The sequence below is a fragment of the Balaenoptera ricei genome, chromosome 7 (genome assembly GCF_028023285.1).
Source record: "Balaenoptera ricei isolate mBalRic1 chromosome 7, mBalRic1.hap2, whole genome shotgun sequence".
Lineage (NCBI taxonomy): Eukaryota > Metazoa > Chordata > Mammalia > Artiodactyla > Balaenopteridae > Balaenoptera > Balaenoptera ricei.
The window spans coordinates 119,053,682-119,077,834 of NC_082645.1; the positions used below are offsets into that span (position 1 = coordinate 119,053,682).

The 24,153-nt window shown below is 51.3% G+C and overlaps 1 protein-coding gene across 1 annotated transcript in view; it reads left to right on the forward strand.

Moving 5' to 3' along the window:
- The window catches only part of RAMP1 (receptor activity modifying protein 1), a 49,729-nt gene that overhangs the window by 17,028 nt on the left and 8,548 nt on the right, over window positions 1-24,153 (forward strand). The window lies entirely within an intron of this gene.

Below are 24,153 nucleotides of genomic sequence, written 5' to 3' on the forward strand. Positions count from 1 at the left end.
GGAACCGTGGGCGGCCCAGCTTGAGCTGAGCCCCTTCGCCTTCCTGACTCAGTCCTTCTGCCAAGACGTCCTTCTTCCTGCCCCACAGGGCTCATCCCTGGCCTCTCGGCCCCTCAGCAGGGTCGGCGTCTCTCCCCGCCCAGGCCCGGTCCCTTCCGTCTAATGGAGCAAAGATCAGAACTTGGCATGTCTGCAGTCGCTATCCCAGTTTGTGTTTCTGCTTCAGCGTTCAGGGCCCGGGGGCATCTGAGGGCTCCAGTGGGCAAGTAAAGGCAAAGAGAAATACCCGCCAGATGCCGAGATCACAGGTGGGCGGCCGACCCCGCCAGGCAAGCAGGGTCCGCAGCGTGTCTGCGGGTTTCCAGCCTGGGCTCCGATGTCCTCCGTACGAAGACCTGCACCTCGGTTTACAGCACAGCGCAGGACACACAGGGGCTGGGGGCGGGGATGCTTGCTTCCTGCCCCTGCAATTAACACGGAGCCGGCGCGGCCCTCCAGGGTCTGAGCAGAGTCTGAGTGGGAGCCGGGCCAGGTGGGGTCTCCTCACCCTCCTCCTTCTGCGCTGCCTCTTCCCAGACTTCAGGGTCTCCTTTTCTGAGCTGAGAAATCAATCATGAGTTAGAAATCAAAGGGGGGCGGGGGGGGGGGGCAGGATGTTAAAAATCAGCAGAGCCTGTTCTTTAGGCTAATTGGCTTTCTGCCTCCGCTGAGTGATTTGTGTTTAAATTAAAGAGTGCACATTATTATGATGCAGAGAAGACACACGACTGTCCCTGGGGAACAACACTCCGCTCCCCCGCCCCCCGCCCCCGACCCCAGTTCTGTGCAAGTGATTTGTGTAGACAGATTCCAAACAGGTGGCCTCGCAGAAGAGGTAACGCAATTGGCAAGTGACGTTCTGAACGAAGCAGCGGTGACATGTTGCTAGAAACGAAGCCACCGCAGACGGTTTCCAACTCTGCTTAGAGTGCAAACAGGAGTAATTATCACCCGGGCCCCAGAGTTTGCCATCATGGGAGCTGAGCCAAGTGTGGTGATACAGCTGAAAATAGAAGCCGGGGGTGGAGGTGAGGTTGCTAGGAAATTTCTTTATTTAAAAAGAAAATCAAGATAATTGTGGGAGGAAGAAGCAGAAGTCCTCATCATAAGAGCACCTCAGCAAATCAGCTGGGGCCAGCCAGCCCCGGGGTCTGTGGTCAGCAGAATAACAGCCCCTGGAGATGACCACATCCTAATCCTGGGAACCTAATCCTAATCCTGGAACCTGGGAATATGTTACAGTACATGGTGAAGGGGAGGTAAATTGCACATGGAACTGAGGTTGCTGACCAGGTGACCCTGAGATGGGGGGATTATGTGGGTCATCTGGGTGGGTCCAACACCATCACAAGGGTCCTTAAATTGTCCCAGCTTTGGCAGTTACAGCACCTTCAAATTGGCTTTTGTGTTCTTTTGACATCCCCCCCTCACCCCGCATCCTTTTGGGGGCAGTTCCTTACTTTCTGGCACCATGAGATTCTCCAAGCTTATTTTGTGCATTTTCTGCCCCAGCCCTGGAATCAGCCATTTTTCCAAGGAGCCCCGGTTCCTTTGATTAAAGAATGATGCTCAGAAACCAAGATAAACACACACATGTATTCCTACCAGGGATTTAGATGTGACCAATGAGACCACCCAAGTGCAAGAAGAAAAATAACACGGGAGAACCCTCCTTTAACCTTGGTGTAGGGAAAGGCTATATATAACGATATTTATTTCAAGGAACTGGCTTGCAATCATGGGTGTGACAAATTCAAATCTGTAGAGCAGGCCGAGGCTGGAGACTCTTGGGCGGAGCCAAGGCTGCAGCCTTGAGGCAGAATTTCTTAACTTGCTCTTAAGGCCTTTCACCTGGAGGCTGAAGCCCACCCACATGATCAGGGAGGATCTCTCTACTTAAAGCCAACTAGTTGTAGAGGTGAACCACATCTCAGAACTGCCCCAGCAACACCTAGGTTGGTGTTTGGTTGAGTAACCGGGAACTAAAGCCTGGGCAGGTTGATGCAGAGAGCTGCCCATCACGCTGGGGCTCTGAGTCAGAGCTGTCCTCAAAGGTAGCTTCCAAGAAGTGTCATTTCCCCACACCGCATTTCTCCATCCTTTTCACCCCATTCCCACCCACTCCCTGTGGGTACCAGTCTCATTAGCTTCCGGTTTTTCCTTCTTGTAGTCCTCTGTACAAATGGGCAGGTGGATGTATTTTTTTTCTTATATCCTCTTCTTTCTTTTTTTTAAAATTTATTTTGTTTTTTTAATTTTTATTTATTTATGGCTGTGTTGGGTCTTCGCTTCTGTGCGAGGGCTCTCTCCAGTTGTGGCAAGTGGGGGCCACTCTTCATTGCAGTGCGCGGGCCCCTCACTATCGCAGACTCTCCCGTTGTGGAGCACAGGCTCCAGACGCGCAGGCTCAGTAATTGTGGCTCATGGGTCCAGTTGCTCCACGGCATGTGGGATCTTCCCAGACCAGGGCTTGAACCCGTGTTCCCTGCACCGGCAGGCAGACTCTCAACCACTGTGCCACCAGGGAAGCCCATATCCTCTTCTTTCTTACACGAAGTATTGGTGTGGCCAAAAAGTGCCTTTGGTTTTTAAGTAAAAACAAAAGACACATTTTTCATTTTCACCAAGAACTTTATTGAACAACGTATTCACCCTTTTGTTCCACTACCTTCTGCCATTTTTCAGGCAACTTCATAATTCTGTCTTCCCAAAACTTTTTATCTTTTTGAGCAAAGAACTGTTCCAGGGGCCTTTTACAGTCTTCCAGGGAATTGACATTTTTTCCATTAAGAGAATTTTGTAAAGACCTAAATAAATGGAAATCCGAAGGTGCAATGTCTGATGAATATGCCAGATGAATTAGAACTTCCCAGCCAAGCTGTAATAGTTTTTGCCTGGTCATCAAAGAAACATGAGATCTTGCCTTATCCTGATGGAAGATTATGCATTTTCTGTTGACTAATTCTGGATGCTTTTCGTCGAGAGCTGCTTCCAGTTGGTCTAATTGGGAGCAGTACTTGTTGGAATTAATCGTTTGGATTTCTGGAAGGAGCTCATAATAGCGGACTCCCTTCCAATCCCACCATATACACAACATCACCTTCTTTGGATGAAGACCGGCCTTTGGTGTGGTTGGTGGTGGTTCATTTCACTTACCCCACGATCTCTTCCGTTCCACATTATTGTACAGTATCCACTTTTCATTGCCCGTCACAATTTGTTTTAAAAACAACGTTTTCGTTACATTTAAACAGAGAATCGCATGCAGAAATATGGTCAAGAAGGTTTTTTTCGCTTAACTTATGTGGAACCCAAACATCAAAGCGATGAACATAACCAAGCTGGTGCAAATGATTTTCAACGCTTGATTTGGATATTTTGAGTATGTTGGCTATCTCCTGTGTGGTATAACGTTGATTGTTCTCAATTAATGTTTCAATTTGATCGCTATCAACTTCAGTTGGTCTACCCGACCGTGAAGCATCGACCGGTGAGAAATCTCCAGCACGAAACTTCGCAAACCACTTTTGGCACGTTCGATCAGTCACAGCACCTTCTCCATAAACTGCACAAATCTTTTTGTGCGTTTCAGTTGCATTTTTACCTTTCTTGAAATAATAAAGCATAATATACTGAAAATGTTGCTTTTTTCTTCCATCTTCAATATTAAAATGGCTACACAAAAATTCACCAATTTTGACGTCTTTTTTTAAATGCACGCTGATATGACAGCTGTCACATACAATCTAACAAAATTGTTTCCAATGACGTTAAAGACAACTAAGTGCTACTAGAGCCATCTTACAGAAAAAAACCGAAAGAACCTTTTGGCCAACCTAATATACTATACTGTACTACAGATATTCCTATACTATACTATCCCATAGATTGTCTTATACTATACTGTACTGTACTATACTATAGATAGTCTTTTACTATAGATATTCTTATACTACACTATGCTATCAATACTCTTATGCTGTACTATACCATAATATAGATATTCTTATACTATACTATAGATATCTTTATACCATACTGTACGATAATATAAATATTCTCATACTATACTATAAATATACTATACTATGCTGTAGATACTCATACTATACTATAGATATTCTTATACTACACTATAGATATTCTTTTTGCACTTGGGGTTTTCTTTTTTCACTGAGCAGTATATCCTGGAAATCAGTCCTTATCAGTGCACAGAGAATGTTCCCATTCATTTTTACAGCTGGATAATACTCCACCATGCATAGTGTTTCCTTCGCTTTCCTATGAAGAGGCATTTAGGTTTTCCCAGTAGTTTCCAGTTTCAGATAGTGTTGAAGTGAATGACCTTGTGCAGATGCATTTTCATATTGTTGGAGCTGTATCTTCAGAGTCAACGGTAAGAGCACACGTGGTTTTATTAAGTACTGCCCATTGCTCTCCTGAGGGTGCACCGGTTTGCACCCCACCAGCAGTGGAGGGCCCATTTCCCCAAGCCTCGCCAGCAGACTGTCATCAGATGTTGAATGTTCCCCGTTGGATGAATGAGAACTGGTGTCTCAGTGGAGTGTTAATTTGCAGTGTCCAGTTACAAGTGAATCTGAACATCTTTCCTACGTTTAAGGGCCATCCTCAAATCTTTTTTGTGAGTTGTTTGTTCATGTCTTTTCCCATTTTCTATCAAGACCATTTCTGGTCCTTTTAAAGAGTTCTTTATAAGTCAGAACAGAGAGTAGCCCTTTGTGTGTGATACATGTTAGGTATTTTCTCCTAGTTTGTTAGTTGTCTTTCGACTTGTTTTCAGCATTTTTGGTGCCGCGTAATATTTTTTTAAAGTAGTCACATGAGAGTTGATCTTTTATCACCTCTGGATCTGAGTCATAGTTGGAAAGCCTTTCCCTATACCAAGATTCAAGAGGAATCCACCCATGTTTTCTTCTCGAGCTCATATATGGTTTCAGTGGCAACGTCTAAACCCCTGGTCTACCTGGAGTTAATTGTGGTTTGTGGTGTGAATTATGAAGCAAATTTTGTCTTCTTCCAGATGAGCTGCCCAGTTGTCCTGTTTATTAATGAACCCATCTTTGCCCCCAGTGATTTGAGATGCCACTTTGTCCTTTACTAAGTTTCCCTGTGCATTTTGCTCATACTTTTATAAATGGTCCCTTTTCAAGCCTTCCCCATATTACATCTACAACATTAATTTCATTAATATTGCATCTACAACATTAATTTCTCCTCCAGAACCATCAATGGGTGCTCACTGCCTACTGAATGCTTACTTAGTTGTCCCTTCCCTCAGTCCAAGAAAAGCGTTTCTTATGCTAGCTCACATTTACTGAGCACTTACTATGAGCCGGGCATCGTGCTGAGCCCTGAACGTTCACATCTCATTTAAGTAGGCAGCGACTCAGGAAGAGGCAGAACTGTTGTAATTCCCACTGTGGCTGCCCGGGATCAGAGCTAGTAAGGAAGGTCTCTTTGAGTCAAAGTCCCAGCTCTTGACACTCCCCAAGGGCACGAGGTGGCCGCTTCCTGAATCTCAGGGGCAGTGTGGGGATGCTCTTTGTGTAAGTGTGGCCCCCGGGAGGTGGATGCTGGCCTTCGGTGGCCACCTCTGCCCCCGCCAACATCCAGTGGGCCTGGTGAAGTTCCCTTGCATTGGATAATGATGCCGAAAGCTCGGCCTCTGTGCACAGGTGCCAAATAGAATCTCGGAGACAAGAGTTTTGGGTGAAGTAGAAAAGAATAGCTTTATTGCTTTGCCAGGCAGAGGGGGACACAGCAGGCTCCTGCCCTCAAACACTGTGTGTCCCAACCCGGGAGGATTTGGTGAGGAGTTTTATAGCAATAGTTCAAGGGTGGGGTTGCTGGTAAGATGAGGGTGTGCGCAGGGCCTGTGCGCCTTTAATCTGGTCTCACGGTAATCTCTTGATGAGCTTCTCTGGTTCCTTTAATCTGGCCTCAGTTGGTCTTCTCTGGAATGAAGAATGCCAACATCTTCCATTTGTTGGGTTTTAGTTCTGTGGAAGAGCTCAAAGATATTGTTATTATCCCTTGAGGAGGAACCAGGCCCCTGCCCCAAGGCTGCACTATTGTTTCCTGGCTGCTCCTCCCTTGTCTCTGCGTCCCCTCCCTTCCCTGATTAGCAACTGTTCGAATCTGCCCTCTGGAACTCAGGGAAGGTCATGGGGGCTGGAGTCTATTCCCTACAAACAAGAAACAGGGGACACAGAAAGGCTTCCGTGCCCAGGAGCCCCACAGGGTCCCGCTCAGTTTCAATACCAAGCCTGGTGCTCGAGCCAAGGGCAGACTTTCCAGGGTCTCCTGGAACAGTGGAGGTCTGGGGGGTCTTGGGGTGGACAAACTTGTCCAAAGGATTGGGTGGAAGGAGAAAAGAAGAGGGACCCAGAGAGAAGGCTAGGCATAGTGAGGGTGTAAGCAGGAGGGCCATCACCATGACCAGAGCACAGTGTCCAGCGGGGGAGCAGGGACCCAAGGTGGGGGACCAGCAGGCAGAGAGCCGGACAGCGGGCTGGCTCAGGGAGTCCTCCTGGAGCTGGAGGACTACAAGCCAGGTGGGCGTCTGGCAAAGGGCACGGGTGTTGGGAAGGACCCCTGTCCAAGCCAAGTGCAGCTAAGGCCTGTGGGTGAGGCAAAGGCCACAGCCCCGCAAGCAGCACCGGGCAGTTGTTGGGGTCTGGGGTTCAGGGCCAGGCTGCAGCTGAGGGTGGGAAGCCCCTAAAGCAGGCGCACCTAGGGCCAGAGCCACCTGGTGCCTGCCGCCTCAGGTCAGGGCGGCTCTGATCTGGCAGAGGGAACCTTCTGGGCTCTCCCGAAATCAGAAAAGACTCCAGTTCAAAACAGCTGCAAGTCAGAGGAGATCACCTTCGCACTAAGTAACACAGACACATGCGAGCCAGACAGTCTTCCATAGGACGCACACTCCAGAACACCTGGGGATAAAGTCCACCATGGGTACGTCGGGGCCTGCCCCTGCTGGCCGGCTCTCAGCAGCGCTGTGCACCACTGCTCACGGATAGGAATTTCTCGAGGGAAAGCAAAGGGCTGATGACTTGTTCTAACAGGAGGACAGTGGACATTCTTGAGTGGCCTGCCCTGGCATGTGGGCCTGTTCCATTTTTGCATTTCAAGGTTTGTAACAGTTAGAGCTCACCCTGGGACCATAGCTACACAGCGAGATTCTGTGTTTGAGCCAATGCAGGCATCTCTCTCCAGCAGCCCTGGACCGGGACCCCTGCCTCCTCCGTCGTGAGAATGGCCCGGGGGTTACTCCTGAGTCCTCCTGTGTTTGAGGATGCTTTGGGGGGCCTCAGATTCCTCAGGTGTCTGAGCCATCCCCGCTCTGGGTCCCCGCAGGGCCAGTGAGCCCAGCAGGGCAGGCTCCCCCTGTGCGCCAGACCAAGTCCACCGTGTCCCAGAGGTCAGCTCGTTAAAGTGCAGCCCTGGTTCACTAATGGAAATGTAACATGATTTAACATATTAACTGGGAACGTAATCTAATTGGGGAAGCTATAGAGGATGTGGGGAAATGTGTCATCAGAAACTCTCATTCCCAGAGACCTTCCTGTTGGTGTTGTTTGGGGAGGGAGAGGAATCTGGAACGTGCAGAACTCAACCAGAAAAGGGCTGGTTTTAAAGTGACTGCATGTCGATCTTCTCCCCCAGACAAGAAATGCCGGGTGGACTTAGGAGACCAGGGGACAGCCCTGCTCCCCCACTTCCAGCACAGCTTCAGGCTCTAAGGTGTCACCTGGGCCGGGGAAGGTATCAAAGGTGGTCAGAGGTGGCCCAGGGGCACGGGGCACGTGGCACCGCCTTCCGAGCTGGTCATCAGAGAACCCAACTTCACCTTCATCCCAGGCTCTCTGCCCCAAAGCCTCCAGGTTTGTAAACCCTGACCGTGTCCGCCTCGGCGCACGGCGGCTTTGGGGTCCAAGGGACCCGGGTCCCCGTGGCCTGCTCCCGGGAACCCCTCCCTGCCACGCTGGCCCCGTGCTGGGCCGTGAGAGCCCTCCAGCCTGGCCTGAGCCGCGGCCCAGCTATGAGGCTGGGTCTCTGGCCTGCGAGCGGAGGAGCTGCCCAGTGAGTTAAGTGAAGGACCCAGAAGCAGGGTGCAGAGGGCTTGCGGAGCTGCTCCTGCAGCCGTGGGCTCCAAGCCTAGCCCTCCGGTTCCAGGTGCCTGTTGGTTTAGGCCTGGTGCGCTGACCCACCGCGGGGTCTTTCCTGGGCCTGCCGTGATCCCGGCCTGCTGTTGGAACAAAGGACCTTCTTTGTGTGTCCCGTGAAAAGAGTCAAGTCAGGAAATTCTTCCCAGCTCAGCAGCAGCATTGGAACAGCTGCTTTGGTTTTGATCCCAACGGGAACTGAGAGCAGGCATCTTCCTTAACCACGGACGTCTCTCTGGGGCAGCGGCCGTCACCCTCCTGGGGTTCCTACTGTGCTCGGCCCATCCCGCCCGGGGCTCAGGGGGGCCCACGCCCAGGGTGCTGGGCAAGCCTCTCACCGGAGCCCTGCAGGACGCCTGGCCTGGAGGCCGGCCCACCTGCGCGCCCCCTCACAGCTGGGGAGCTTTCGGAGCTGGGCCCGGGGTCCTCGTGGGTTGTCTGTCAAGGATCTGCCCTGATACTCGCCCGTGCTCGGGCCACATGCTCGTCGGGACGACCTGGCACAGACGCCCCTCCCACACCCTCTACCCACCTGCATGCGGGGGGACCCTCCAGGTGTCCCACAGCACAGCCGCCCCCTCAAGCCCAGGAGTGCGGACAGCTGGCGGCCGATCTTGGACCTCTGGGGGCCTTTGGGGAGGGACCGTGCCAGGAGCACCCCCCAAATCGCCCTGGGAAGCCAAGCCGGCTCTGCTCAGGCCTCCGTCCGTCCCCTGGCCCGGCCTCAGCTGGGGCTTCTGCCCTCGGGGAAGAGGTGGAGGCACGGCTTTCCAGAAGGCGGGCCGAGGATGGGGCCGCGGGCCTCCCCAGCCCTTCCTGGACTCTTTGCTTCTTCATTTCACCTCCCGCTGGCTCTTCGGGTGCGTGGAAGTGGGCAGGTGACGCCGCTACTTGCTGCTGCCTGTGGGCCGTGGGGCAGGAGACCCCGGGCTCCCCGCAGCCACCCCGCGTGCGTCAGGCCCCAGCTGTGACAAGGAGGCAGCACGTGCTCAGGATTGCTGGGCGGGCAGAAGAAAGGGGCGCCCTTTGCCCCACGCTCTCCAAGGCGGCTTCCTGAAGCCCGCACCCAGATGGCATCACGACAGAGCCTTCGGGAATGCCAGCTCTCGGGGGAGGAGTGCGCCGTGCGCCCCGAGACCCTGCAGCGCCAGCACGGGCCTGTTGCTGGCGGGCCGGGGGCTCTCAGGAGGCCTGCCAGGCCCCTCCGCCCGGGCCGGGGAGCTCAGCCGCAGCTGGCCTGGGGGACAGATCCAGGGCTGGGGCGACGGGACCGATGTCGGGGGCAAGGCATGCTGGAGAAGGCAAGCAGGCGCCGTCTGGGGCTTCGTGCACCCGAGCTGGGCTCCTGGAGGTGAGGGTGAGGGGCGGGAGGGTCTCAGAAAGCTCCCAGACGGTGCGCCTGCAGGCCCACAACCGAGGAGCCCGAAGCTGGGGAGGAGGGCCCTGGCCCTCACCGTCCACGCCCGGGGCCGCCGCGTCGACCTCAGCTTCCCTTCCTCTCCACTGCTCCCCTGGGAGAGGACGAACGCACGTCCCCAGGTGCAGGGCTAACCGACTGCTGGGCCCTGGCACCCGGCCTGCCATGATGTCTTTTTCTGTCAAACCATTAACCGCCCTGTTTCACAATCTCCACAGCTGGGGTATCAAATCAGGCCAGTGTCAGAACATATAAGGTCAGAAGCAGATGACACTCAGCAGATCCCGGCCTGAGCGGAAGGACAGGCAGACGGAACTCATCCGGTGACGGGACCTCCCCGCTCTGCACCTTCATCCCCGCCTCCCACAGGATACACTGCTGCACGCCCTTCCCCACAGCCTGGGAAACCCAGAACCGTCCAGGCAGATGCGACTTCTCTGTCCGGGGAGCTGCGCACACGCGGAAGGGGGCAGGGCGGGCTCATGATGGGAGATGAGGCCGGGGTGTGCGCTGGTGGGCAGGGGAGGCTGGGTGCGGGGATCCTAGCAGGTGTCCCTTCGTAATGCTGTCTTTACCCCAGCGCTCACCCTGCGCACCAGAGCCCCCACCCCAAGCCCGGTGACAGGGTCTCCCAGGACCCATCCACTCGTCAGTCATCCAGGTGGTGGTCCTCTGCCAAGCACACTCCGCGTCCTCTGTGGGAGGGGTCCAGGGGCCGAGGCACAGCACAGCCCCCACGCCCCAGGCATCTTTGGAGGTCACCTTTCTCCCCAGGCGTCGTACAGGACTTAAGCCCTGGACACGTACGCGCAGGGTGCCCTGCAGGACACGCTCGGGACAGGCCTGAGGTCTGAGAGCCCTCTTCTGCAGCTCCACGTCTTAGAAATGGAGCTACCTTATTGTACACATTAGAGTCTATTTCAGTTAATTTTTACCTATGTTTTGGGGCCATATTCCACCACTTAAATTATCATGGCTTTATGATATTTTCTACAATTTAGAAGAGCTCCTCCGAAACTAGTGTGTTCATTTTTGTTATATTTCACATTGTGTTGTGCTCTCTTTGATATATTTTCCACCTATTTTTCTGAAAGAACTGGAGAACCATTTTGCCAAATTCCATAGAAAGTCCTATTGAGATCCTAATTGAGACAGCCAGTATCAATCAGTCAACTCAGGAAGCATCACCTGTTTGCAAGAGTCCTTCCCATGGGGAGCCCCACAGGCCCCCAAACGTCCTGAGGATTGGCAGCTGGCCTAGTTGGATTGACCACTTGTTACCTTTGGGTGCTGTCTTTTAGCAATTAGTACAAAAAGCAAGCGTGGGGGAAAAAAAGTGTGGAGCTCCGATAGGACCCACCTGGGCATGAATCCTGCTGATTCTGTCACTGCTTAAACTCTCTGTGGGCCTCTGTTTTCTCCCCAGTGAAAACAGTATAATAGCATTTTCTTTTTCTTTATTTTTGTGGCTGCGCCGCGCGGCACACGGGATCTCAGTTCCCCTACCAGGGATGGAACCGGCGCCCCCTGCAATGGAAGCGTGGGGTCCTAACCACTGGACCTCCAGGGAAGTCCCATAATGGCATTTTCTTGATTGACAGTTCCTGATTTCCCTCTGTTCGAGTTTCCTTAATCGGGTTTTAGGATTAGACTCCTATTTGCCTAATGGAATATATGTGTTTAGCTGACGATTGGGGTCAAGGGTAGGAAATAATTGATGTGCCCTGAGAACTATTTGTTCCTCGGAAGGTTGGATGAATTCATCATCGAAGCCATCAGCTCTGGGTGGTTTGGGGAGTTCCTTTCTCCAGTTTCTTCCTCCACTATGGATTAATTTTGGCTGTTTCTTATTTCCTCTTTGTATTTCAGCTATATTTATTTGGGCCATATCCTCCAGATTTCTCACTAAAACACAATGATGCTTAGTATCCCCTTAAATGTTTACTATCCTCTATATCCAAGTGTTGTTTTATCTTCATGTTTCTCTCCCCCGTTTTTCCTTTGGGTAGATGCCACCTCACTCATCAAAGGGAAATCAGGAGACCCACTTTCTCATTAATTGTGCCCATTTTTATAGTCTTTAGAGAATAGGCTAGGTTTTACGTAACAATGTCTTTTTTAAATTTTTGGCGTTAACTCAGCATTCATTCTCGCCTCTTTTAAAAAATATATACTTCTTTCCTAAGATATCATTTAGATGCTTAGTTCATCGTTTTTTCTCACTTTTTTTAACATAATAAGAGCATTTAAACCCGTGATGTTTCTTCCTAAGGACCTCCTTCATCACTTTCTGTAGATTTTGATATGTCCGTTTTTCCATCCTTTTTTCTTAATAGACAGGCATTATCTTCTTAACATTCTTCTTCAGACAGCTTTTTCCTTTTTTTTCTTTTTATAAAAAATTTTTATTGGATTATAGCTGATTTACAATGTTGTGTTAGTTTCAGGTGTACAGCAAAGTGAATCAGTTATACATATACATATATCCACTCCTTTTTAGATTCTTTTCCCATATAGGTCATTACAGAGTACTGAGTAGAGTTCCCTGTGCTGTACAGTAGGTCCTTATTAATTATCCATTTTATATATAGTAGTATGTAAGTGTCAATCCCAATCTCCCAATTTATCCCTCCCCCCTCTTTCCCTCCTGGTAACCATAAGTTTGTTTTCTACATCTGTGACTGTATTTCTGTTTTGTAAATAAGTTCATTTGTGTCATTTTTTTAGATTCCACATATAAGCAATAGCATATGATATTTGTCTGTCTGACTTACTTCACTCAGTGTGACAATCTCTATGTCCATCCATGTTGCTGCAAATGGCATCATTTCATTGTTTTTTATGGCTGAGTAATGTTGCATTGCATATATATACCACATCTTCTTTATCCACTCTTCTGTCAATGGACATTTAGGTTGCTTCCATGTCTTGGCTATTGTATAAAGTGCTGCAATGAACACTGGGGTGCATGTATCTTTTCGAATTATAGTTTTTCCAGATATAAGCCCAGGAGTGGGATTACTGGACTACATGGTAATTCTATATTTAGTTTTTTAAGGAACCTCCATACTGTTCTTCATAATGGTTGTATCAATTTACATTCCTGCCAACAGTGTAGGAGGGTTCCCTTTTCTCCACACCCTCTCCAGCATTTATTGTTTGTAGATTTTTTGATGATGGCCATTCTGACCTGTGTGATGTGATACCTCATTGCAGTTTTGATTTGCATTTCTCTAATAATTAGTGATGTTGAGCATCTTTTCATGTGCTTTTTTGGCCATCTGTGTGTCTTCTTTGGAGAAATGTCTGTTTAGATCTTCTGCCCATTTTTTGATTGGGTTGTTTGGTTTTTTTTTGATATTGAGCTGAATGAGCTGTTTGTATACTTTGGAGATTAAACCTTTGTTGGTCCCTTCGTTTGGAAATATTTTCTCCCATTTTGAGGGTTGTCTTTTTGTTTTGTTTACAGCTTTTTCTTTAGGCAAGTGTATTTTCTTTCTTTTTTTTTTGAATTTTATTTTATTTATTTTTTATACAGCAGGTTCTTATTAGTCATCTATTTTACACATATTAGTGTATACATGTCAATCCCAATCTCCCAATTCATCCCACCACCACCCCACCACCACTTTCCCCCCTTGGTGTCCATACGTTTGTTCTCTGCATCTGTGTCTCTATTTCTAGGCAAGTGTATTTTAATTCTCATGTGTTTTATTTCTATTTGGTTCTTAATCTCTTCTTGATGTAGTGAGAGAACATAGCTCAAATCATTTCTGCTCTTGTATTTTTATTGAGATTTTCTTTGAGATCTGGTATATGATGACCTTCTGTGAACATACCATGAATACTCAAAAATGAAGCATGTTCTGTTCATTCTGTTTAATTCCCACCAAAACAATCATTAATTCTGTGTCGTTGTGTTATCCAGCCCTTTGTGTGTTTCTGAATTTTTTATGTGCTTGATGATGGAGTATTCGATTCTTCCATTCTAATCATATTGTTATTGTTTCTATTTTATTTTTCTAGCAGGTCTTATGTCTATATTTCACTTTGTTTTTATAACATTGAGATTCCATGTTATTATGCGCCCGTTATCAACCATGAAATATCATTATCTGTCTCCTCATCATACTTAATAGTTTTTGCTTTAATGATCTTTGGCTTCATATTAACATCAAAACCCTAGTATTCCAACTGCTTGAAGTTTACCAGTAGCTCTTCTCAGGCTTCCAGTCTAATTCTGTTTTTATTATCTCGCTTGCAGACAGCTTATTGCTGGCTTTTATTTTTTCCATCTGGAGAGCGACAAGGCTTGAAGCAAAGAAAATTACATCATATTTGTCCTTTTTGTTCTATTTTCAGGCACTCCATTTTTTGTTGCTGATTTCTTTCCTCTTCTCCCTATTGTTGAAACATGATGTATTTTCTTTTACCTTTTAAATGAGGTGGAAATATTGGCAAGCTATTTTTCACTCAACCAGCCATGAAATGTGAAACACAGATGTTCTTATTCCTGTATTGATTTTCTTACATTATCAAACAACATACTTTGGCTTCTACTTGATGAAAGAGCAGGAGTCTCTGGGGTTTTGGCTTCCTCCATATCTGTCTGTCTATCTATCCATCTATCTACTTATCTATCTACCCCTCTATCCATCTATCCCTCTATCTACTTAGCTGTATCCATCTACCTACGTACCTACCTATTCTATCTATCTGTCTATCTATCTATCTATCTACCTATCTACCTATCTATCCCTCTATCTACTTATCTATCTACCCCCCTATCCATCTATCCCTCTATCCATCTATCCTTCTATCTACTTATCTGTATCCATCTACCTACCTACCTACCTATTCTGTCTATCTATCTATCTATCTATATCTATCTATCTATCTATCTACCTATCTATCTACCTATCTATCCATCTATCTACTTATCTATCTACCCCTCTATCCATCTATCCCTCTATCCATCTATCCCTCTATCTACTTATCTGTATCCATTTACCTATCTATCCTATCTATCTATCTATCTATCTACCTCTGTCTACCTACCTACCTGTCTATCTATCCATCCTTCAGTCCATCTATCTGTCTATCTACCTATCTCTTCCTCTCTGCCTCTCCTCATTGATTTCAGCTAATGTTCTAAAACCTACTTCTTTCTCTCTGCCCTCTATTTCAGTTTTTTTTGTACTCTTTGTTGTTCTGACTTTTATCAGCAATAACTGTTGATCTGGCAGGGCTCTTGGTTCCTTATCTGTGCAAATAGACTGTTAACTCAAACATGGCTTATTATTTTAACATCATCATTCCCTTTCATATGCCTCTTTTCAATTCTGGCAACTATTTGAAGTAGATCCTAGAAATCAGCCATGTAATTAGTACATTCTCAGACCTCAGAAATTTCCAAGGAGCTTTTCGCTGGCTTTGTACTCGAGTGACAGCTTGACAGGATACTAAACCTACGATGAACATCCTTGTTTTCTGAAGTTCAGGTAGCTGTTGTCCCATTGTCTCTGGGTTTTCATTATGTTATCAGAGAAGGCAGAAGAGATTTTGGTTTGTCTTTTAAATATGAACTCCTTTTTTCGGGCGTGGTTGCTAGAACTATGGGACCAGGAAGAGATGGCAGAGGCATAGGGCAGGCATGCAGGACGTGTGCCTGGAGCCCCCGTGACTGCGTCAGGGCTGCCTGGGGGCAGCTCTCAAGACACACGTCCTCATACCCTGGCAGCCAGGACCGCTGGGGCCATGAGTCGATGGGCAGCACCAGTGCCTGACACCCCCTCTCCAGTTGGTCCCAGAGCAGGTGGGGGAGTTTTGAGACCTCCTCCCAGAAGCCAGGGGGGTCTACAGGGTCCCTGTGACACTTATTTCCATGTGTCTTCATCCTCCTGGTGCTCTGGGGCTGCTCATGGTCCAAGCTTGTGTCCCAGGGCGATCTGGGGTCACGAAGAAGCCCCTGAGGACGACTGGGAGCTTTGCCCTTGCTGGGGGTGACAGTGGCTTGCCCTCATGCACGGGCACGTGTTCCCGGGGAGGTGGGACAGAGTGTCGCCAGGCCAGGGGGCCAGGGGTGGCCTGCTCCTACCCTACTTGGTTATGGTTCTTCTCCTTTGAAAAGTCAGGTGAGAGCACCTTGGTGCCGTGAAGATATTTAATTCGGCTCCGCAGCTGTTGGCTGAGGACTGAGCAGGGGCAGGGGGCTCGGGGGGCAGGCTCCCGTTCCTGGAGCCACAGCCCTGCGGGTTTAGGCTTCGGGACCTGGACACACCTCCCCCCAGCCCCCTGGCTGCTGGGGGGCCCCTCACGCTCCCTCGGGGGGAACCCCAGCAGTAGGAAGGGGTGGCCCCCAGCTCCAACCCCCCACTGGGTGTCAAGGCCGCCCTGCAGGGACCTGGTGAGAGGTCACCCTGCCAGCCGGCGTGGCCTTCTGCCCAGGGCGAGGATAGGACGAGAAGCTGTCCAGGTACAGAGAAGCCACAGCCACTGTCCCCTGTCCTGGTGGCACAGTGACCTGGCCTGGGGTAGTGCCACCCTGCCCGGAGGTCATCTTCATGGGACCCTGGGGGATCCAGGCTGCCGTGCCGGCGTGACCCCTGGTGCTTCCGTGTTTTCCTGGAAGCAGCCCAGGGTAGGGCATTTCTTGGTGTTCCCCTCCCGCCAGCCTGGCGTCTGCACACCTGACCAGACAGGCGGGCCGTTTCACGTTTCCTGACAGCGTGTCCCATGCCAGGCCCATGCGGAGTTCCACGTGACTGTCCCACCTGCTGGCAGGTCTCAGTGGCTGCATCGAGTTAGGAGAGACCACGCTCCCTTCCTTCCCGCCTCCGTGCCCACTCGGGGCCGGGCTGGGAGACAAATGGTGCTGGCCCTCGGGGGGCTTTCCTTCAGAGGCAGAGGCTCCTCCACAGCTGTGGGTCAGGGATGGCCAGCTACCCGTGTGCGGGGCGTGGTGGGCACCTCAGCGGGGGCTTCTTGGCCTCATGACTGCCTCCTACTGGGCGGGGGAGGGGGGACTCACTCCCCCTTGCTGTGAGCCCGGGACCACTGTATCCGTTTTAAAGGTGGAAGCACCGAGGCTCAGTACTCAAAGTCCACCACTGGTCGATGTTCCGTGGTGTAGAATGTTCCACGGCCCTTCCCCGACACTCAGTGTTGCCCTGAGCTCCGAACAATGGGGGTGCGACAGGAGGGGCACAGAGGGAAGGGGGCCACCTGGACAGAGGCAGCAAGCTAGTGGGATATGTGGGTGGGTCCTTCAAGGCTTTGGGAAGCTCTCAGGGGTCCCAGGAGAATCCAGTGCCTCAGGGAGACAAAGGGCCTCTTGGGCAGGGCGGGCAGAGAGCGCTTCTCCGCACAGGCCTGGTGGCAGGGCCGAGGGGGGATGGAGGAGAAAGCCCTACCCTCCAGCCGCCAGCGTTGCTTCACAAGGATAATGTCCCCGGGGGTTAGTATCCAAATATAGCGCCCGGCTGTCCTGCCTAATGATGGCACCCGGACACGTGTGTTCACCCCTGTCCTGGTGAGGGCGGGAGCCCTGAGGCTCTGGCAGGCCCGGGTGCGGCCGGCCGGCGACTTCACCTTGCTAGACCCGGGTGTCTGCCCAGGGGTCTCAGGAGATCCCAGGGTTGCAGCGGGTCAGAGGGGGTCACGTGTGGCCGGGCCCACAGTGGGCACAGCCCCCAGGCTATGCAGAGCCCAGGCAGGATCACTCAGAGCCCAGGGCAGGATCACTGCGGGCTCAGTCTCGCCCCACCTGCCAGGCCTCGGAGGACACCCACTGAATGTCAGAACTGTGGCTTCGTCTCCATGAGCCTGGAGCCTGGTTCCTGCGGCGGCCTGTTCTCCGAGGAGGCATTGTGCCCCGCCGCCGGTGGAGAGCCTGGCTTGGCAGCTCCCAGGCTGTGCCTGGTGCCAGAGCGAGCTGCGTGCGAAGCCAGGGATGGATTTAGAAACCTCTCGCTTCCTGCCAGCCTGAGCAGAGGTGCCCAGATTCCTTCCTGCCCGGAGCGGGGCCCACAGAACAGGCGCAATGGAGGAGGCCAAGGAGGCCAGGCCTCGGGAGGGGGTGGGGCGGCCAGGACCCCTGGGCCACCACCTCGCTGCCACCTGGGGCCAGTCACTCGGTCACCTCCCCAGCTCCCTGGTCTGTAAGGAGGGGAGCAGTTGTGAGGAGTCGCCACGTAAATAGCCGTAGTGTGTCCTGTCCTCTGGACAGCAGAGGGCGAGGCCTTTCACTGTCACGGGGGTGCGGCGTGTTGCCATCAGGGGTCACAGCCGGCTGCGGGGGGTATGTGGGCTGCGTACCCCAGCCTGAGCGGGTCCCCGTTCTGCATGCCCACAGCTCCTTCTTATTTACGGGGTGTCCATCGCCCAGGGGGGTGAGAACTGGGCCTGGCCTGTCCCAGGGCCCAGCGTGCACGTGCTCCCAGCAGGAGCCCAGAACCCCTTGTGGATGTCCGACCAGCCCCACAACTGCAGTAGGGCGTCTGGAGACGCGGAAGGGTGAGCTCCACCCGCCCCGTCCGGGTACCTGCCTCGCTCGGTGTCTGCAGCCTTGGGTCCCTAGAACCCGATCTCCCAGCCCGGTGTCCGGCAGCCCCTTCGCGCCCTCTAGGCCTTCCTGCTCCTCCCCCGTGGGTGCGTCTCGCGGGCTGGGCCCGGCTGAGGAAGCCTGGGGGCCAGCAAGGGGCTGGTGCTCTGTCTGAAGACCCTGGAGAGGGAGCAGGTGCCGTGGCCTGACCAGGGCCAAGCTCAGGACACCAGGGCTGGGTCACGAGCTGCCCCGTGCGGTGGCAAAGCTCTGGGTTACCCACCAAACTCTGCTGAAATCTTCCAGAAACATAGGAAAACACTGGCGTCCTCAGTTGATAGCTGTTGCCTTGGTTGGGCGATTCTCCCTACGGGGGTCGGGGAGCGGGGACCACTCCCACATGCGTGGGTTCCCTGGCCTCCATCTCAGCCCTGGGCTGTCTGCCCAGATGGAGATACCACAGCTCAGAGACCCTGAGTCTCTTGCCCAAGGACACACAGCAGCTTCACAGGGCAGCGAGCCAAGGTAGAAGCTGAAATCCAGCCTGTGCTCCTCTGCCCAAGCCACGCGCCCTGCCTGGAGGAGGGGGCACCCTTCCCACTCCCCACAGGGCCCCACATGGCCCCTCCCACAGCCCAGCCCCATGTGACTGCCCTCACTGCTTCCAGGTGGCCCCGACCTACCGGTCTGGATGCCCAGCTGAAGAATCTGCTCAGGGCGTTCCCCCGCCGCTTCCCCAAAACGCGCCTCCAGCTTACGGCGGCGTCCGAGGGCGGGTTGTGCGGCTGCCCTGGGAACGCTGACTGCTCTGAACGTAGGGGCTGCAGCCTGTGCTTCTGAGAGGTGTGTGTTCTGGGGGCCTTGGGCTCCCCACGGCAGACCCCCTACCCAGGCAGGAACCCCAGATGCCCCCAGGGCTCCTCCGCCCACATTGGGGCCCCAGGGCAGCCCAGGCTGGAAGGGACGGTGACCCCCAGCACCCCCTCCCTCCCAGCCCAGGCTCGGGGAGCAAGGGCTCCGAGCGGCTCCTGGAGCTGCAGACACAGCATCCGTTGACCATCGTGCACTGAGCCTTACGGCGCGCCTGTCCCGGGGTCCGGAGTACAGCAGGGAACTGAGCTCTGCCCTCCCTGAGGTCACAGTCCGGGGAGGACGGGCAGCAAATGGGCAGCTGCAGCACGTGCAGAGGGATGGGCGAGATACGGGGTGGGGGAGCCGCGGGGCGCAGAGGTGGCATTCAGGAGGCGTATCCCCAGAGTACTGGGTTGGAGGTTGGAGAAAGGGGATGTCCGCAGGCGGGGGGTGGGAGGACTGGGGGCAGCCGGCCGAGAGGACTCTCCCGCCTCCAGGCTGTAGAAGCAGGGCTGGGAGAACCACACCCCTCCAGAAGAGGAGGCGTGTGAAATCCGTTCGGCCTGAGGGTCAGGGAGCAGGTCATTCCTACGTGGGCCCTGAGAAGCAGCCGGAAACAAGGCCATGTGAGAGGAGACAGGCTCGGACTCCTCTGTGTCTGCAGTGTGGGGGGGTCCTGGGGGGGCAGGTGGAGAATGAATCGGTTCTAAGGGAAACGAGGACTGGGGTGAAGTGCCTTTGGGAGCACTGGGTTCCCGAAGCCCCTCGGGGCCTGTCTGTACTGTGTAAGGGGGAACCCCCTCTGTGCAGCATGTCCCGAACTCCACTGACGCATTTTCCTTGGTGGAACATCTCAGGGGTGGGCCAGCCAGGCTGGCTCCAGGCCAGGAGAAGAGAGACTGAAAGAGTGAAAGACAGAAGGGGTGAAGCCAAAGGCCCGGGGTGGGAGGGGACATGGCAAGGATGGGGCCAAAGAGAGCTTGTCCAACGGTGGGGTCCCACCGTCCTCCCCGACCACCTTGCTTCCACCATTGTTCAGCTGATGGTACCTCCAGATGGGCTGGGAGTGTTTCCGGAGGGATTGTTGTCTACTACCCAGTGGAGAAAAAACCAGCCCATTTCCATTTGTCTTCCTCTTCTTGTCTTGGAAATCCCCCTCCAAGGTTCTCTTTTCTCTGCTTTATTCGTATCATTCGTTTTCCGAGAGGATGGCGTCCGTCCACCTCGCTCAGCAAGTGCCCGCAGTCGGGGTGGTACAGTTTAGCCAGGGAGCTGGTCACGAAGATGGGAGGCTTTGTATGAAGCCTGTAGTGTTGTTTTGTTTATTTACTGATCCGAGAGTCTTAGTGGACACCTCCTTGCGTGGGGTCACCAATGCTGTCGTTCCTGGACAGGGGTGGCGCTGGCAATTCCCAGTGCTCCCAGGGAAAACGGGGTGGCCCAGATGCCAGGAGTCCCTGTTCTATGACATAGTCAGAACCTTGGAAACATTCCTCTGCAAGTGTGAGTTTGCACGCTGTGGTCACACTGATTTCAAAACGTTCCTGGCGAGGTGTCCTGTAGGTCAGCCCTGGGCCGGCAGAAATGCATGACGACTCCTGTCACTTGGTCTCGTTGGTCCTCCCAGCTTGATGGGACCTCTCTGATCTGCCTGGTTTAGGAAGGGCTTCATGGTACAGAACCCCACTGCAAGTCCCGGAGGTGCGGGTGAGCTCCAGGTGCACCGCTGGCTTGGGTCCTGCTGGCCCAGCACGCGTTCCCAGACGACACCGGGGTTGGAAGTGAAATGTTTTGAATCAAACGATTAACAGGACTTCCTTATATGCTCCCCGCAGCGTCAAGAAAAACAAAAAGTGCCCTGTCCTGCACTGCCTCGGGGCAGCTCCCGTGTGCCCACCGTGGGTTGTGGGAAAAGTACCCCACGTGGGCTTGGTTACCCACCCTGAAGGCCACTCGGCCCTCCTGTCTGTGGTCAGAGGCACTTTGCAGAGGTGAGCTGGCGGGGCAGGCTCGCTCCGAGCCTGACATAGGCCAGGCCACTCTGTGGCTTTCTGTCCCCAGAGGAAGTAGCCCGATGCGTGGGCAGCCCCTCCCCGCTTTGGAAGGCCTCTGCGGTGACTATTTATGAAGCCTTGGGTGGGAGCCCTGATACCAAAGGTGGAAACCACAAGGGAGAAGACAGACCTGGCCACCTAAAAATTAAATAAATGGATTCCTGACTGTGATGAAAATGCCTCAGTAGCAAATGTGGTGTTTGCTATTGGCTTGAGAGAGATTTTTTTTATCACATTAAGAAGAACTTCTTTGTGCTTTACAAGGTTGGGGTTTTTTAAAATCAGAAACGAATGTTCAGTTTTATCAAATGCCTTCTCAACATGTATTGAAATGATTATATGTTATTTTCCTTTGACAAGTCGAAGTGTGATTTTATTGTAATGGCATTAAAGCATTCCTGAAATAAACCTACTTTATTCTATTGTATATGGCAAGCTTAAAATTGCTAGCAGTTTAAATAGGACTTCTATGTCTATTTATAAGTGAAAGTGAACATCTGTTGCTTGTTCCTGAGTGTTCTGAGGCACATGGGCAGGCCACATTAAGAGGTTTGGGATCAGGGTTTTGTTAACTTTTTCAAAGAACTGGGAAGCTTGACATCTTTTTCTGTGATCTTAAGAATTTTTTTTTTAACATCTTCATTGGAGTATAATTGCTTTACAATGGTGTGTTAGTTTCTGCTTTATAACAAAGTGAATCAGCTATACATATACATATGTCCCCATATCTCCTCCCTCTTGCGTCTCCCTCCCATCCTCCCTATCCCACCCCTCTAGGTGGTCACAAAGCACGGAGCTGATCTCCCTGTGCTATGCGGCTGCTTCCCACTAGCTAGCTATTTAACATTTGGTAGTGTGTATACGTCCTTGCCACTCTCTCACTTCGTCCCAGCTTACCCTTCCCCCTCCCTGTGTCCTCAAGTCCATTCTCTACATCTGGGTCTTTATTCCTGTCCTGCCCCTAGGTGTGATCTGAAGAATTTGAAAGAACTACCTGGGCCTAGCACCTCTTGTGAAAGTAATTCTTTAACAACTTTTTCTGTTTTTTCTTCTCAGATTTTCTACTTTTTAAATCAAGATTTGATAATCTATTGTTTCCCCAAAAAGCATCCCAATTCATCAAGGATTTTCCAATTTTTAACATACATGTTTTGCATGTTAATCTCATACTTTTTCTAATCTTTTATCTGAGGTTTTGTGCGGTGGTGTTTTCTCTGCTTTTTTTCTGGCTTAGACTATCCAGAGATGTGACTATTTCATTGTAGCTATTTTTCTAAAGAATCAACTGTTGAATTTACTTTTTCATTTTTATGTTTTTTAAAATATCAATAAATATTATTTTTAAATAATTATTAATGCATTTAAATTATTTGCCCTTTGTAGAGATTTATTTTGTGGTTCTTTTTTTAAATGTCTTGATTTGGATTCTTCATTTATTTTCATTTATTTTTGGTTAGTAATAAGATAATTTACAGCTGCAGATTTTTCTCAATTCAGTTTTGCCTATATTTCACTGATTTTCACGTTCAGTATCACCATTATTTTTTCTTAACAACCTATCGTTGAATTTTTAAATCTTTGTTTGACCCTAAAATTATATGAGTGACCTTCCATTTCTAGGGATCCCATCTTTTTTTAATTTATCCTTTTCTCACTAATTTCTAGTTTCTAATATTATGGCAAAGAATACTGACTTAAGATCTCCACTTTGAGAATTTGTCAAGTTTTTCTTTGAACCTAAATAGGATCCAGGGACTTTTGAAAAGATTGTTGATTCTCTGTAGGATAGAAACTTCATCATATAGTCACTGAGTCAGGCTTATTAACTTTATTTTTCATTTTTATACTAGTTTCTATTCACCTAACCTGAAGATTTTGTTGAGTCTGTCGCGCTTACTCACAGTGGTAGGCTGTCTGCGTCCTATGAAGCTATGATAACACTCTTCCCAGGGTGAAACGCCCCCTCTTCCCGTTTAGTGTCTTTTGCGCTGGAATGTGCTGTGTTTGCTAAGACCACCACTCCTGCTGTCCTACTCATCTCCAGGCAGATCTGTCTCATTCTATCCCTTCTGCCTTTGTTTCTCTTGCCTTTGAGATGACTGCTGTGAACAGGATGAGTGGGGCTTTTTTTCCTACACTCTCCCTGCCCTCATGGTGTTTGCAGTCAAGTTGTTGAGACCAACAGTGAGTGAATAATCAAGAGTTAAAGTACAGGTACAAAGTAAGACACAACTATGATGGAAAACCGCACTTTGCCGGGGGATCCAAATGAGGTTGAAGCATAAAAAAACACCTGTTTGAGGAGGTGACATTTGAGGGATACACAGATGTCGGCCTTGTAAAGATGGGGTTAAGAGCCTTACAAGTAGAAAGTGCAGCTTGTGCAAAGTTCCTGAGGCAGAAGTATCAGCCAGGGTGGCCAGTGAGAGGGAGGGGGTACACTTGAGAGTGGAGAGGTGGGGGCCACATGAGGGCTTTTGAATCCAGCACAGGTGCAGCAGGGAGCACTGAAGGCCTGAAGCAAGGGTGAGTCTGTGTGGACAGTGGGCTGGGGGAAGCGGAAGGCAGAGGCCAGGGCTGTGGCCCCAAGAGCCAATGGTGGATGGAGCCCAGGGCTTCAGAGAAGAGGAAAGCAGGGGAGGGGGTTGATGGCTGCCCTGACTAAACTGGGTTGGGGGAGGAGAAGGGGTGCAGAGATGCCCAGGCCCCGGCCCATGCTCAGTGCAGAGAAGTGGAAGCTGTTATTAGAAATGTGGTTGTAATAACCCACCAAGGCTAGTCACTCTGCCTAGTCCTGGCCACAGTGACAGGGCTGGAGGAGGGGAGAGGACCCCCGGAAATGGGGGAATCTGTGGCAACTCAGGGGGGGCAAGGCTTCCCAGGCATGAGAGATGGGGCTGGGGTCGGGGGCATCCCGAGAGTCAGGTGTGGACGCCCGTTGTGCACAGGACCAAGGCTTCAGATGGGGTTGGGGATGTCTCGGGTGTCGGACGTTGCAGTCTCTGGGCGCCGGCGGAGGAGGGAAGGAGCGAGGGCTGCAGAGCGCCAATGCCCCTCACCTGG